This window comes from Hemiscyllium ocellatum, chromosome 49, assembly GCF_020745735.1.
Source record: "Hemiscyllium ocellatum isolate sHemOce1 chromosome 49, sHemOce1.pat.X.cur, whole genome shotgun sequence".
In the NCBI taxonomy this organism is placed as follows: domain Eukaryota; kingdom Metazoa; phylum Chordata; class Chondrichthyes; order Orectolobiformes; family Hemiscylliidae; genus Hemiscyllium; species Hemiscyllium ocellatum.
Genome location: NC_083449.1, coordinates 5042677 through 5055272, shown reverse-complemented (window position 1 = coordinate 5055272; position 12596 = coordinate 5042677). Strand labels below are relative to the sequence as shown.

At 43.9% G+C, this 12596-nt stretch overlaps 1 protein-coding gene across 1 annotated transcript in view; it reads left to right on the top strand.

Moving 5' to 3' along the window:
- Positions 1 to 12596, top strand: part of LOC132837100 (histone H4) — a 1051674-nt gene that overhangs the window by 329382 nt on the left and 709696 nt on the right. The window lies entirely within an intron of this gene.

The following is a 12596-nucleotide window of genomic DNA, read 5'->3' as shown; positions in this document are numbered from 1 at the left end:
AACAAGTCCACATTGGTCCTCTGAAGAGTATGCCATCCAGACCCATTCCCCCTACTCTATATTTACTCCTGAATAATGCAATTAGCCTATACAGAGGAACCTCGATTAACTGAATACCAATTATCCGAAAGTCGGATTATCCAATGAAGATCTCGAGGTCCCAACAGAAACATTACCCCAAAGACATGTTCCCAACAGTGATTGTGTCTTTTGTTTACAGTGATTATACAGGCTCCAAATGTTTGACATCCCGTTCTCTCTGTCTCCCCACAGTATCCCTGGAGTTCTACCGAGGGGTGTACCCTAACCTCCTACCCCTTCCCCAGATAATCTGACCAACATTGTCCTCTACAGGGCAGAGATGGAACATGTCAAAAAGTTGCAGTTAAATTTTGTGTGTGTGTTTGTGTATGCGTGCTATTTGGAGACTTATCCCACAAAGGCAGCAGCTGTCTTATTGATGGTGTCCAGCCTGGATGCCCCGTAAAGGGGGCAGGGGCAGTTTTAGACAGGGATGGGGTGTGGGCATGGGGCAGAGGCAGTGCTGGACTGGAATGGGAGCGGGCGGGGGGCGAATTTGGATGGATTTGAGGGTGGGGCGGTGTTGGTCGGGGTTGGGTGGTGGTGGGCATTGTTGAATGGGGCTGGGCCATGGGGGTGGTGTTGGACAGGGCAGGAAGAAGCAGGTTGGGGGTGGAGGCGAGGAGTCGTGTTGGGTGGTTGAGGGGGCGGTGCCGGGTTGGTGGGGGGATGGTCTTGAACGGAGGTGGCCAGAGGGGTGGGCCGGAGGCGGTGTTTGTGGTGGGGTCTCACGGACTGTGTCCTGTTGAATTCTCCTGAATTAGGAGCAGACTTTAAAAACTCCGAGCCTCATCAGAAAGGCATTTAATCGATGAACCAAATTATTGGTTATCTGAACAAAATAGTGCCCGCCCATCTCATTCAGATAATTGAAGTTCCCCTGTACTTCCCTGAACACTATCAGAAATTTAGCACAGGCGATTCATCTGACTTGGGGATACACGGGGAGAATGTGTAAACTCTAAACAGACAGTCGCCCATGGTAGGAATCAAACTCCAATCACTGGCACTGTGAGGCAGCAGTGCTAATCACTGAGCCTCGTCGTAGGGGACACTAAAGGAAGCAAAGTAGGTGGCAAAGTTGAAAAGGAATGATCAAAGGGGACACAGACATACAATATTAGTCAATCTAAAACTAATTGAATTCATATTGGAGCAATTGGATTTACACGTGAAACTCTGCAGGTATCGTAGCATTTGGGGAGAGAGGCCGAAAGACTTACCATCAGAGGCGTTAAGTACGAAGTGCTGGAGAATCGTGGCAGGTCTTGACACATCTATGGAGATATATATATAATATATTAGATTAGATTACTTTTAGTGTGGAAACAGGCCCTTCAGCCCAACAAGTCCACACTGACCGGCCGAAGCGCAACCCACCCATACCCCTACACTTACCCCTTACCGAACACTACGGGCAATTTAGCATGGCCAATTCACCTGACCTGCACATCTTTGGACTGTGGGAGGAAACTGGAGTACCCGGAGGGAACCCACGCAGACACGGGGAGAACGTGCAAACTCCACACAGTCTGTCGCCTGAGTCGGGAATTGAACCCGCGTCTCTGGTGCTGTGAGGCAGCAGTGCTAACCACTGTGCCACCGTGCCGCCCATAGTCTTTCGGCCTCTCTCCCCAAATGCTACGATACCTGCAGAGTTTCACGTGTAAATCCAATTGCTCCAATATGAATTCAGTTAGTTTTAGATTGACTAATATTGTGTGTGTGTATATATATATATATATATATATATAGAGAGAGAGAGAGAGAGAAAGAGAGAGAGAGACAGAGAGTTCACGTTTCGAGTTCAGTGGCCCTTCATCAGAACTAGAATCCTTTATAAAAATGTAGTCAGGCCTTCGGGGAAGGGGAATATGAAAGCTGGATGGAGGTCTTACCCAGAGAGAGGGAGAAAGAGGTAGGCAGAGAAAGGGCTCTTCAATCAAAAGTCAGGGAGGAAGAGAAGCTAGAAGGCAGAGATGATGAGGAATTTACAATGGACTAGCAGCGTTGAAAGTAACCCATCTAGGTCTTGCGGGTGGGGTTAGCATTCCCGGTTAACAGCAGTCAACAATTTCTTTGTTGTCCTCTTGTTTTTCTCTTGGCACTTTCCCCATCTCTTTGGTTCTGAAAAAGTGCCACTGGACTCAATGTTCACTCTGTTTTCTCTAAACACGATCACCACTAGACCTGTTGACGTTCCCTAACACTTTCTGTTCTTGCTTCAGATTGCCAGCGCCCGCAGGTCCTTATCTTATTTTGGCATGCCTACCTCTCTGTCTGTTCCCCTTCTGCCAGTGCTCAAACTTTTATTTAGGAAACAGGAAGAAGAGGGCGGCAGGAGTAGTCCACTCAACCCCTTGAATCTGCTCAACCATTCAATGAGATTGTTGCTGACCCGTGGCCTAACTCCAAATGGGAACTCTGCCTAACAAAAATGTATCTCCTTCTGGCTGAAAATGAACAACTGATCCATCATCCACTACTGCTTGTGGAAGAGTGTTCCAAATCTTTACCACTCTTTGTGTCGCGAAGTGCTTCCTGACATCTCTCCTGAATGATCTGGCCCCCATTCTTAGAGTATGCCTTACCTAGTTCGATAATCCCAACAACAATGAAAATAGAATCCCTAATGTGTGGAAACAGGCCCTTCAGCCCAACAGGTCCACACCAACCACACCGAAGAGTAACCCAGCCAAATACATTCCCCAACATTTATCTCTGCATCATGCACCTAACCAATACATCTCTGAACATTATGGGCAATTTAACACGACCAGTTCACTTAACTTGCACATCTTCAAACTGTGGGATGAAACCCACGCGGACGTGGGTAGAGTGTGAAAACTCCTCACAGATCATCGTACGAGGCCAGAATCGAACCCAAATCCCTATTGCTGTAAGGTAGCAGTGCTTATCACTGAGACACCATGCCGCCCCGGTGCAAAATAGTTTCCCTTTATCCCTTTTTCCTTCTAATACGTTGAAGTTATCAATCAAGTCACCCCTTAATTTTGATTAGTCTGGAGAGATTGTGCCTATTTTATTTAATCGCTGCTCTTACCCTAACCCCTGAAGTCCAGGAACCATTCTTGTGTACCTGCATTGTACTACTTCCCAGGCCAATTTATTCTTCCTCAGGTGTGCTTCCCAGATCTAATACAAGTGAGCTTCAACCAGGATTTTGTATAACAGCAGCATTACTTCTCAGTCCTTGTACTCATATCCTCTCGATATAATGGCCAGCTTTCTTGATTGTTTTCTTCAGTGTAATCAGAGAACTGGGCCATTATCCGATTGAAAAGCTGTAACAAGTGGTCTGCCACAAGGGTCAGTATTGAGTGCACTTAATGTCATGAGCTGGATAAATGGATTTCATGCATTGTAGCGAAAAGCTTTGTTGTTTCATAACTTAGCTGAGGATAACAAGTTGTGGGAAGCTTTAAATGTTGATTCACTGAATTAATGAACTATGAAGAGAAAAGGCAAAAAAGAAAAACAGATTTTAACGTGAGAAATAAGAGTAAGATCGTTCTGGCATAATGCACATTTCGCCAATGTGAATTAACTGTGATGTAATTGACAAATTAGGGTCATGGCTTTTAATACTTTTAATGCCTGCATTGGCTTTTACGTGATAACATCTCCAACACTTTAAGCACTGTTTCTAAACAGCATTTTTCTATATGGTGGCATTGCACAAGAATGCAAGCATCGTATTATAGAAGGACGACCTGTATGCAATTCGTTAGTACAATGTAACTATCAGGGTATGTTTCGGGTGGGGAGCGGACTGAGATTCTTTTATTCATTATGGGAGGTGAGTATCGCTGTCTGTTCCAGCATTTATTGCCCAGCCCTAATTACCAAGACGGCTCTAAAGATTCAGCTGCATTACAGTCGCCTGGAGTCACACATAGGCCCAGACCAAGTAAGGATGGCAGATATCCCTCCCTGAAGGACATTAGTGAGTGAGCCAGGCGCGTCTTTCCCCAGCAATCTACAATAGTTTCATGGATGTCATTAGCTCTGGTTTCCAGATTATTACTGGGGTCAAATCCCACCATCTGTCAAGGAAGGATTTTAACACAAGACCCTGAGGACATGACCTAGGGCTCTGCATTAACTCTCTCTAGATATAATGCCGCTATGACACAGAAACATCTGGCAGTACACGTGTAAAGGAACACTTTCTTTTAAAAAATGCACTGCACGATTTGTAAGAAGGAAGTTGAATGCTGCATTTTGTTAAAAAGCTCGATTTGAATATCAGATTTTGCATTTTGTAGATTGGGCCTATTCACAACGTAGTTAAGATGCATCAGGTTATTAATCATGGAACATATGCTTGAGGTTGGGAAAACTATGGAGCTGGAGAGCAGGAATGGGGTTAATTTAGATTAGATTCCCTACAGTGTGGAAACAGGCTCTTTGGCCCAACAATTCTACACCAACCCTCTGAAGCGGAACCCACCCAGACACATTCCCCTATATATACCCTTGACTAATGCACCTAACAGCACGGGCAATTTAGCATGCCAATTCACCTAACCTGCACATATTTGGACTGTAGGACGAGAAACCGGAGCACTTGAAGGACACCCACACAGACACAGAAGAATGTTCAAACTCTGCACAGACAGATGCCCGAGGTGGGAATCGAACCCTGTCCCTGGCGATGTGAGGCAGAAGTGCTATGCACTGATCAACCATATTGTCCCTCATTTACGATGAGGATTAAAAGGAATTTTTACTCGTGGTTGTGGAGTGGGTAGATTTGCTAATCTTTGGAATTGTTAACCTCAGAAAGCATTAGAAGCTCTGTCACTGATGAGCATGCAGTGTTCAAGGTCACAAGAAACTAGTTTTCATATCATAAGACATAGGAATAGGAGAAGGCCATTCAGCTCCTCGATCCTGCTCTGCCATCCAATAGGACTATGGCTGATCCGACATTGTTCAGATCCACTTCCCTGCCATTTCCTTTGATTCCCAAACAGATTAAGAATCTATTTGCCTTAGCCTCAAATATAGACAAGGACTCTGCCCTATACACAGCTGTCTCTAGCAAGGAGTTCCAAAAACCCTAAAATCTTTGAGAGAAGAAATTCCTCCTCATCTCAGTTCACAATCAATGCCCCTTTATTGTGAGACGGTGCCCTGTTGTTCTAGACTCTCTCATGAGGAGAGCCATTTTCTCAGCATTGACCCTGCTTACATCCTATATGTTTCGATGAGATCAACTCTCAGTCTTCTATACTCCAGTTACTAGAGTCCCAAATTGTTTAATCTTTGCTAATAAGACAATCCTTTCAGACCGGGGATCAGCGTAGTGAACCATACAGCACGGGCACTCAGTGGTTAGCACTGCTGCCTCACAGCGCTAGGGATCACTGGTTCAATTCCTGTCTCGAACAACTGTCTAAGTGGAGTTTGCACTCTGTCTTGATGTCTGCATGGTTTCCTCTGGGTGCTCCAGGTTCATCCAACAGTGCAAAGATGTGCAAGTTAGGTGAATTGTCTGTGCTGAATAGCCCAAACCATTCAGTGATGTGCATATTCGGTGCATTAGTTTGGGGTAAATATAAGGTAGGAGGAGTGTGTCCAGGTGGGTTACTCGTTGGAGGTTACTGTGGATTTGTTGGGCCGAAGGGCCTGTTTCCATACTGTGAAGATCAGATGAACACATTCCAATGAAATCGTTTTTTCCCTTAAATAAGAGGAGCGAAACTGCTCACAGTGCTCCAGATGTGGTCTCCCCAGCACCTCGTACAGTTACAGGAAGACGTCGCTACTCCAGTACTCCAATCACCTTGAAGCAAGGACTAACATTCCATTAACATTCCTGATGACTTCATTACAATAGTACAATTTGTTATTGCATGGCAGAAACCTTCTTTGTAATGCACAACCAGAACAAAAATCATCCTAATTATTAGTAGAGAAGGTTCGAGGTCACAACTTCACTGCATCTGCTTCGTTTCTTTATGCTTGTTGTGAATTGGTAAAACTATGTAACATGTCATTGGCTTATTGGTGTTTTGGGACATCGTTTTCTTCTTTGTTCTCTGAACACAACCATGCAATAAGTACCTTTGTTACATGTGCTTCACAGACACCCATAGTCATCTGCACTAAACAATAAAAGGACATAAACCATGCCTAATGGGGGTACTGGGCGGCTAATGGAATAATGTGAATTTCTTCTTTTCAAACTCACATCTGCAAATGAAGCAAAATAAATGACACTGATATTGACATCCAGACAACTGAATGTGACATTGAATGCTGTGATATTAAAATAATAATAAATCATGCCAGTCTCGCAGGTGTCTCAAGGCTCTGAGGTTATTTTGGGGTTTTTTTTGTAATGTGCAAACGGCAGAGAACACTTTTGACAAAAGCAGCTTTCAGAAGGACTCGATGCTCTGAGGATTGGTGGTTGGCCCTTCCTCTCCTCAGTCAGTCTCATTGGCTGCAGTGTGACAAGACCACAATTACAAAAGCAATACAGTTGAACTGAATTGAGGAACTTCCCTAAGAAATTGTCTTTGGTTTTATTCTCTTCGGTGGAAATTGCTGTAAGTTATTCACATTGAACTGAACTGATGCCTTGACTGGAAAAGACAAGTGTCTGGTAGGCCTTCTTTACACTCCATTAATCTGTCCTGCCACCTTCAGGGCTCTGTGGGCAAGTACCCCAAGATCCCGCTGTTTCTCTAAGATTCCTAATGTCCTGCCATTCATTGAGTAACTCCCTTCTGTTATTCCTTCTTCAAAGTGCATCACCTCACATTTATTTTGCTAACCAGTCTCTCATGTGAAACTTTTTCAAAGGACTTACTAAAGAATAGTGTGCCTATATTTAGGAAAGGAGAAGTCTGGTAGTGTCTTAAATCATGTAGTGTATAAATTGTTTCAGGGAACTCTGAGAGTTGGAATTTACATGCACTTGGTTCCAAGGACTGATGAGGAATATGCAGTATGCCTTTGTGTAGGAAATTGTGAAATTGTATCTCCCAAACTTGTGTGTTTTCAAAAGGAGACCAAGAAGATAAATGAAGGCTGTGCAGTAGTCATTGCCGACATATAACCACTCTTGGAGCAATGTGTACAATTCTGGTTCCCGTGATTTCGGAAGGATGGTATTATATTAAAAACAAAATCACAGGGATTGAACTCAGATTGGACGATTTGAGTTATAATAAGAAGCTGGATAAGCTGGGACAGTTTTCTATTGAGCATCAGAGACTGAGTGGTGTTCTTATAGAGGTGTATAATGTCATGAACACCTAAGGTCACTTCCACAGGACAGGGAGTCCAAAACTAGAGAGGATATGTTTAAAGTGAGAGATGTGAAGTTTAGAAGTGACCTGGTGGGCGACTCACAGACGCTGGTGCCTCTAACGCGAATTTAAACTTGATAACAATATATATGACTTTCATTGTAAAGGTTAAATTCATGTCAGAGTTAGATAAGTAACCCCCTCTGAAACATGTTAAGCATTATTTTCACTTAGTCAAAATGAAGTTTGGTGATATGATTTTAAAAATAAGCTTAACTTTGTATGTGTTGAGGTTTTTCCACATATCAAAATACTCTTTGTGGTGTGATACAACGTGGGACAAAGCTTCTGTTACCACAAAAGGTTGGTTTCCTTGACAAAATTACATCATTTCACAGTTTGGACAAACAGCTGCAAGAGAATAAGGGTGGATTTCTAAAAACGAAACAGTGCAGATCCCATAAATCTGAAACAAGCACAGAAAGTGCTGGACAAAGTGAACACAGGTATGACAGCATCCGGAGGAGGTGGGGTGGAGGGGGACAGTGAGTGAGAGATAGCGAGAGAGAGAGAGAGAGACAGAGAGTTCATGTTTGGGCTCCAGTCACTCGTATGCAGAGGAAGATTTACCAGAATGTTGTCCTGGGGTGGGAGAGTTTCATTTATTAAGTAGATTGGATAGAATGGCATTATTTCTGAGAGCAGAGGAGGTTGAGGGACATAATTGAGATGTATAAAATTATGAAAGACAAGATTTGGAGATGTCGGTGTTGGACTGGGGTGTACAAAGTTAAAAATCAGGTTATAGTCCAACAGGTTTATTTGGAAACACACTAGCTTTCGGAGCAATGCTCCTTCATCAGGTGATTGTGGAGGGCTCAATCCTAACACACAGAATTTATACCAAAAATTTACAGTGTGCCGTAACTGAAATTGTACATCGAAAAATTGATTGTCGTTTAAGCATTTCATCTGTTAGAATACAGTGATAGTTTCACTTCTTTCTTATGGAAATCACAAAACCATTTTTTAAAGTTGCATTCTCGGGTTAGCTGTTAACAATGGTGATTCCTAGATAACCTGTTGAAGATGTTGGCCCCCTGTATTCTCTGTCTATGCCATGGTGTTTAGATTGATTCTAATCTAAAAAGTGAGGTAACGGAGTTTTACAAAAATTCATGCAGTTTTTGAACTCAGAGTTCTACATGAATGCATGCAGTTTTTGAGCAAAGTACAATGTAGCCCTGCAATTACAAATTCACCCCAAAAACTATATGTGTGCATGTGGGTCTTTGTCTGTGTGTGTGTGTGTGTGTGTGTGTGTGTGTGTGTGTGTGTGTGTGTGTGTGTGTGTGTGTGTGTGTGTGTGTCTGTGTGTCTGGGTTGGGAGTTGTGAATGTGAGAAAGTGTATGTGTGTGGGTGTAGTGAGTGCAGAGTGTCTTAAGTGTATGAGGGGGTGCATGCGTGTGTGTGAGTGTGTGTGTGTGTGTAGGAGTATCTGTGTGTGTGTATAGTACAATGGTGGTCACCTGTAATGTGACATGAACCCAAGGTCCCTGTTGAGGCCCTCCCTACGGGCACCGAACTTAGCTATCAACCTGTGCTTGGCCATTTTTCTCTACTGCCTGTCCTGAAATCCACCTTGGAGGATGGTCACCCATTGCAGAAACCGAGCAAAGGCTACGAAAACGAGTGAATGGGAATCGCATAACAATCAACTGACAGGAGGTTTCCCTCCCAGTTGGGGGACACTTCAGTGGTCCAGGACATTCAGCCTCGGATCTTCTGGTGACCATCCTCCAAGATGGACTTCAGGACAGGCAGCAGAGAAAAGCGGCCGAGCAGAGGCTGATAACTAAGTTCAGTACCCATAGGGAAGGCCTCAACCGGTACCTTGGGTTCGTGTCACATTACGGGTGACCACCATTGCACTACACACACACACACAGGCACTCCTATACACACATACACACTAACACACATACACACAGACGCACACACAGACACCCACACTTCCACACTTACACATGCACCCCCTCACAGACTTAAGACACTCTCCACTCACTACACACACATACACTTTCTTACATTCACAACCCCCAACCCAGACAGGCACACACACGCAAAGACCCACATGCACACACATATTTTGTGAGGTGAATTTGTACTTGCAAGGCTACATTGTACTTGGCTCAAAAACTGCATACATTCATGCAGAACTCTGAGCTCAAAAACTGCATGAATTGATGTAAAACTCTGTTATCTCACTTTTTAGATTAGAATCAATGTAAACATCATGGCATGGACAGAGAACATAGGGGGCCAACACCTTGAACATATTGTCTAGCTATCACCATTCTTAACAGCTAATCCAAGAATGCAACATTTAAAAAAAGGTTTTGCGATTTATACATAAAAGAAGTGAAACTATCACTGTATCCTAACAGATGAAAGACTTAACAGACAATCAATTTTTCAATGTATAAATGCAGTTACATCATACTCTAAATTTTTGGTATACATTCTGTGTGTTAGGATTGAGCCCTCCACTATCACCTGATGAAGTAGCGTCGTTCCAAAAGCCAGCGTGCTTCCAAATAAACCTGTTGGACTATAACCTGGTGTTGTGTGATTTTTACCTATGAAAGAAAATGGTAGAGTAGGTAAGAAAAACTTTATATATGAAATGCAGCATTAATTCTTTTTTCTCTCTCTCTTTCGCTATCTTGCTCCAGCAACCACCAAACCCCAACCTCACAATGCTGCCAGAATTACAAAGAAAGTCATGTCATTTCTGCTTTTTTTTTTTCAGACCTTAAACAGCCACAGTTCTTTGCTTTATCTTGGGGAATATATCTCTGTTTTTAATGTGCAATCCTTTGCGCCGTTACCATCTCCTTAGCTGAGGAAGAATGTTCTGGCTATGGAGGTAGTGCATCGGAGGTAATCCATACTGATTCCTGGGATAGCAGGACTAACGTATGAAGGGATACTGGTTAGATTAGAATTACTTTCAATCGACTTTTTCTGAATGAAGAGATATCTCACAGAAACCTGTAAGATTTTAACAAGACAAAACGGGGTTCAGCACAGGAAAGGTGTTCCAGATGATCAGAGGAGGGGGTGGGCATGTGTGTTGAGGGGGGTGCAGTGGGGAAGGGTGGTGTCGTTCCAGAACCAGGGGATCGCAAACTAAGGGAAATGGGGTAGAACTGAAACAAGAAGATATGTCTTCACCCAATGAATGGGGATGACATGGAATTCTTTGCCACAGATAGCGATTGCGTCCAGAACATTGAATGTTCTGGAGTTAGAGAGAGTTCTGAGAGGCTGAAGCCTGGCGGTGGGGAGTGGGGGGCGTAACAGGTAACTGAGCTGAATGATCCTATTGAATTGGCAGCCCAGACCAGTAGAAACGAATGGCCTGCACCTACTCCTATTTTCGGTGTATCTTAGTCATAGAGTCAAATAAGGAACTCATGGTGTCTCTGCAAAACGAGCGAGCAGATATGCAGCAGCTTCTCAATAAGAGAGAGAGAGAGAGAGAGAGAGACAGAGAGAGAGATTTAAAAAGAACTGGCCTCCACAGCGATCTGAGCATGTCAGTATGCTGCACGGGACAAAGGAACAGTTAGATTTCCACTTATCAGTGGCAAACATTCAAACATATTTCTCTTTCTGTGGATACGAGAAAAGGCCCTTTCACTGCTTTCAACCTTCCATCTACAAATTGTCTGTCTTTTCCTTCCTGACAGGAGGATACATTTACAAGGAAGGCACATGAGTACTAACAGTTAACTTGTGATTTAAGTTGATTAACCACAACGGAAATGGCTGGAGATAGGCTTACAACGGTCACACCAAAACAGATGGGACTGTTTTTCCGCCGCAGATCATAGAGTCACAGAGTCATAGAGCAGGAATAAGCCCCTTCGGCCCAACTCATTTTTGCTGGTCTGTTTTTCCAAACTGAAGCAATGCCATTTGTCTTGGATCGGCCTTCCAAACCTTCCCTGTTTATGCACCTGTCCAAATGTATTTAAACACAGTAATTATACCCACGTCTTCATTTCGTCTGGCAGTTCATTCCACATATGAACCACCTTTTGTGTGAAGAAGTTGCATCTCAAGTCACTTATTAAATCTTCCTCTTGTCACCTTAAATCATGCACTCTACTGTTGAAATCCCCGACTCTGGGGAAAGACTTTGGCTATTCGTCTTAATTAGGCTCCTCAAAATTTTATAAGCCTCCATAAAGTCACCCCTAAACCTCTTTTGCTGTTAAAACGCCGCAGCTTATGCTATCTCTCACGATAACTCAAACCCTCCAGTCCTGGTAACACCCTTGTATATCATTTGTTCATCCTTTCCGATTTGACAATATCCTTCCTATGTTGGGAGATACAATCGCTCAGTGGCTAGTGCTGCTGCCTCACTGTACCCAGAGACCCAGGTTCGATATCAGCCTCAGGTGACTGTATAAGTGGAGTTTGCAAATTCTCCCCCTGACTGAGTGGGTGTACTCCCGGCGCTCTGGTTTCTTCCTCCAAACCAAAATGTGCAGCTTAGGTGAATTGGCCATGCTAAATTGTCCATACCATGCTGTGATATATAGGTTAGGTGCATTACTCAGGGGAAAATTAATTGTGTGGGGGAATGTGTCTGGGTGGGTTATTCTTCAGAGGATTCATGTGGACCTGTTGGGCCAAATGGCCTGTTTCCACACTAGAGGGATTCTATGATAACAGGGAGACCAGAATTGAATGCACTATTCTAAGGTGATCTCACCATCATATTTGATTAACGTGCAATGTACAGCCAGGCCACCCTGTGGGCGAATGTTTTAACTCCCTCTCCCACCGCCAAGCACATGCAGGTCCGGAGCCTCCTCCACTGCCAAATGCAAGCCACACAAAACCTGGAGGAGGAGTGCCTCATCTTCTGTCTTGGGATTCTCCAACCACTCGGGATCAGTGTAGATTTCGCCAGTTCCTTCATTTTCGGTCCCCCACCTTATCTATGATCCAACCTTTGAATTCATCACCAACTTCGAGTTATCCTACCTGTCCATCTTCCTGCCCACCCTCCTTTCTGACCTATCACCATCACTCTACCACGTCCATTTACCTACCACATTCCCAGCTACGAAACCCCCGAGCAACGAGCCACATCCCTCTCCCATTTACCTCTCAACCCCCTTGGGCCTCCTTATTTAATGATGGGCTTT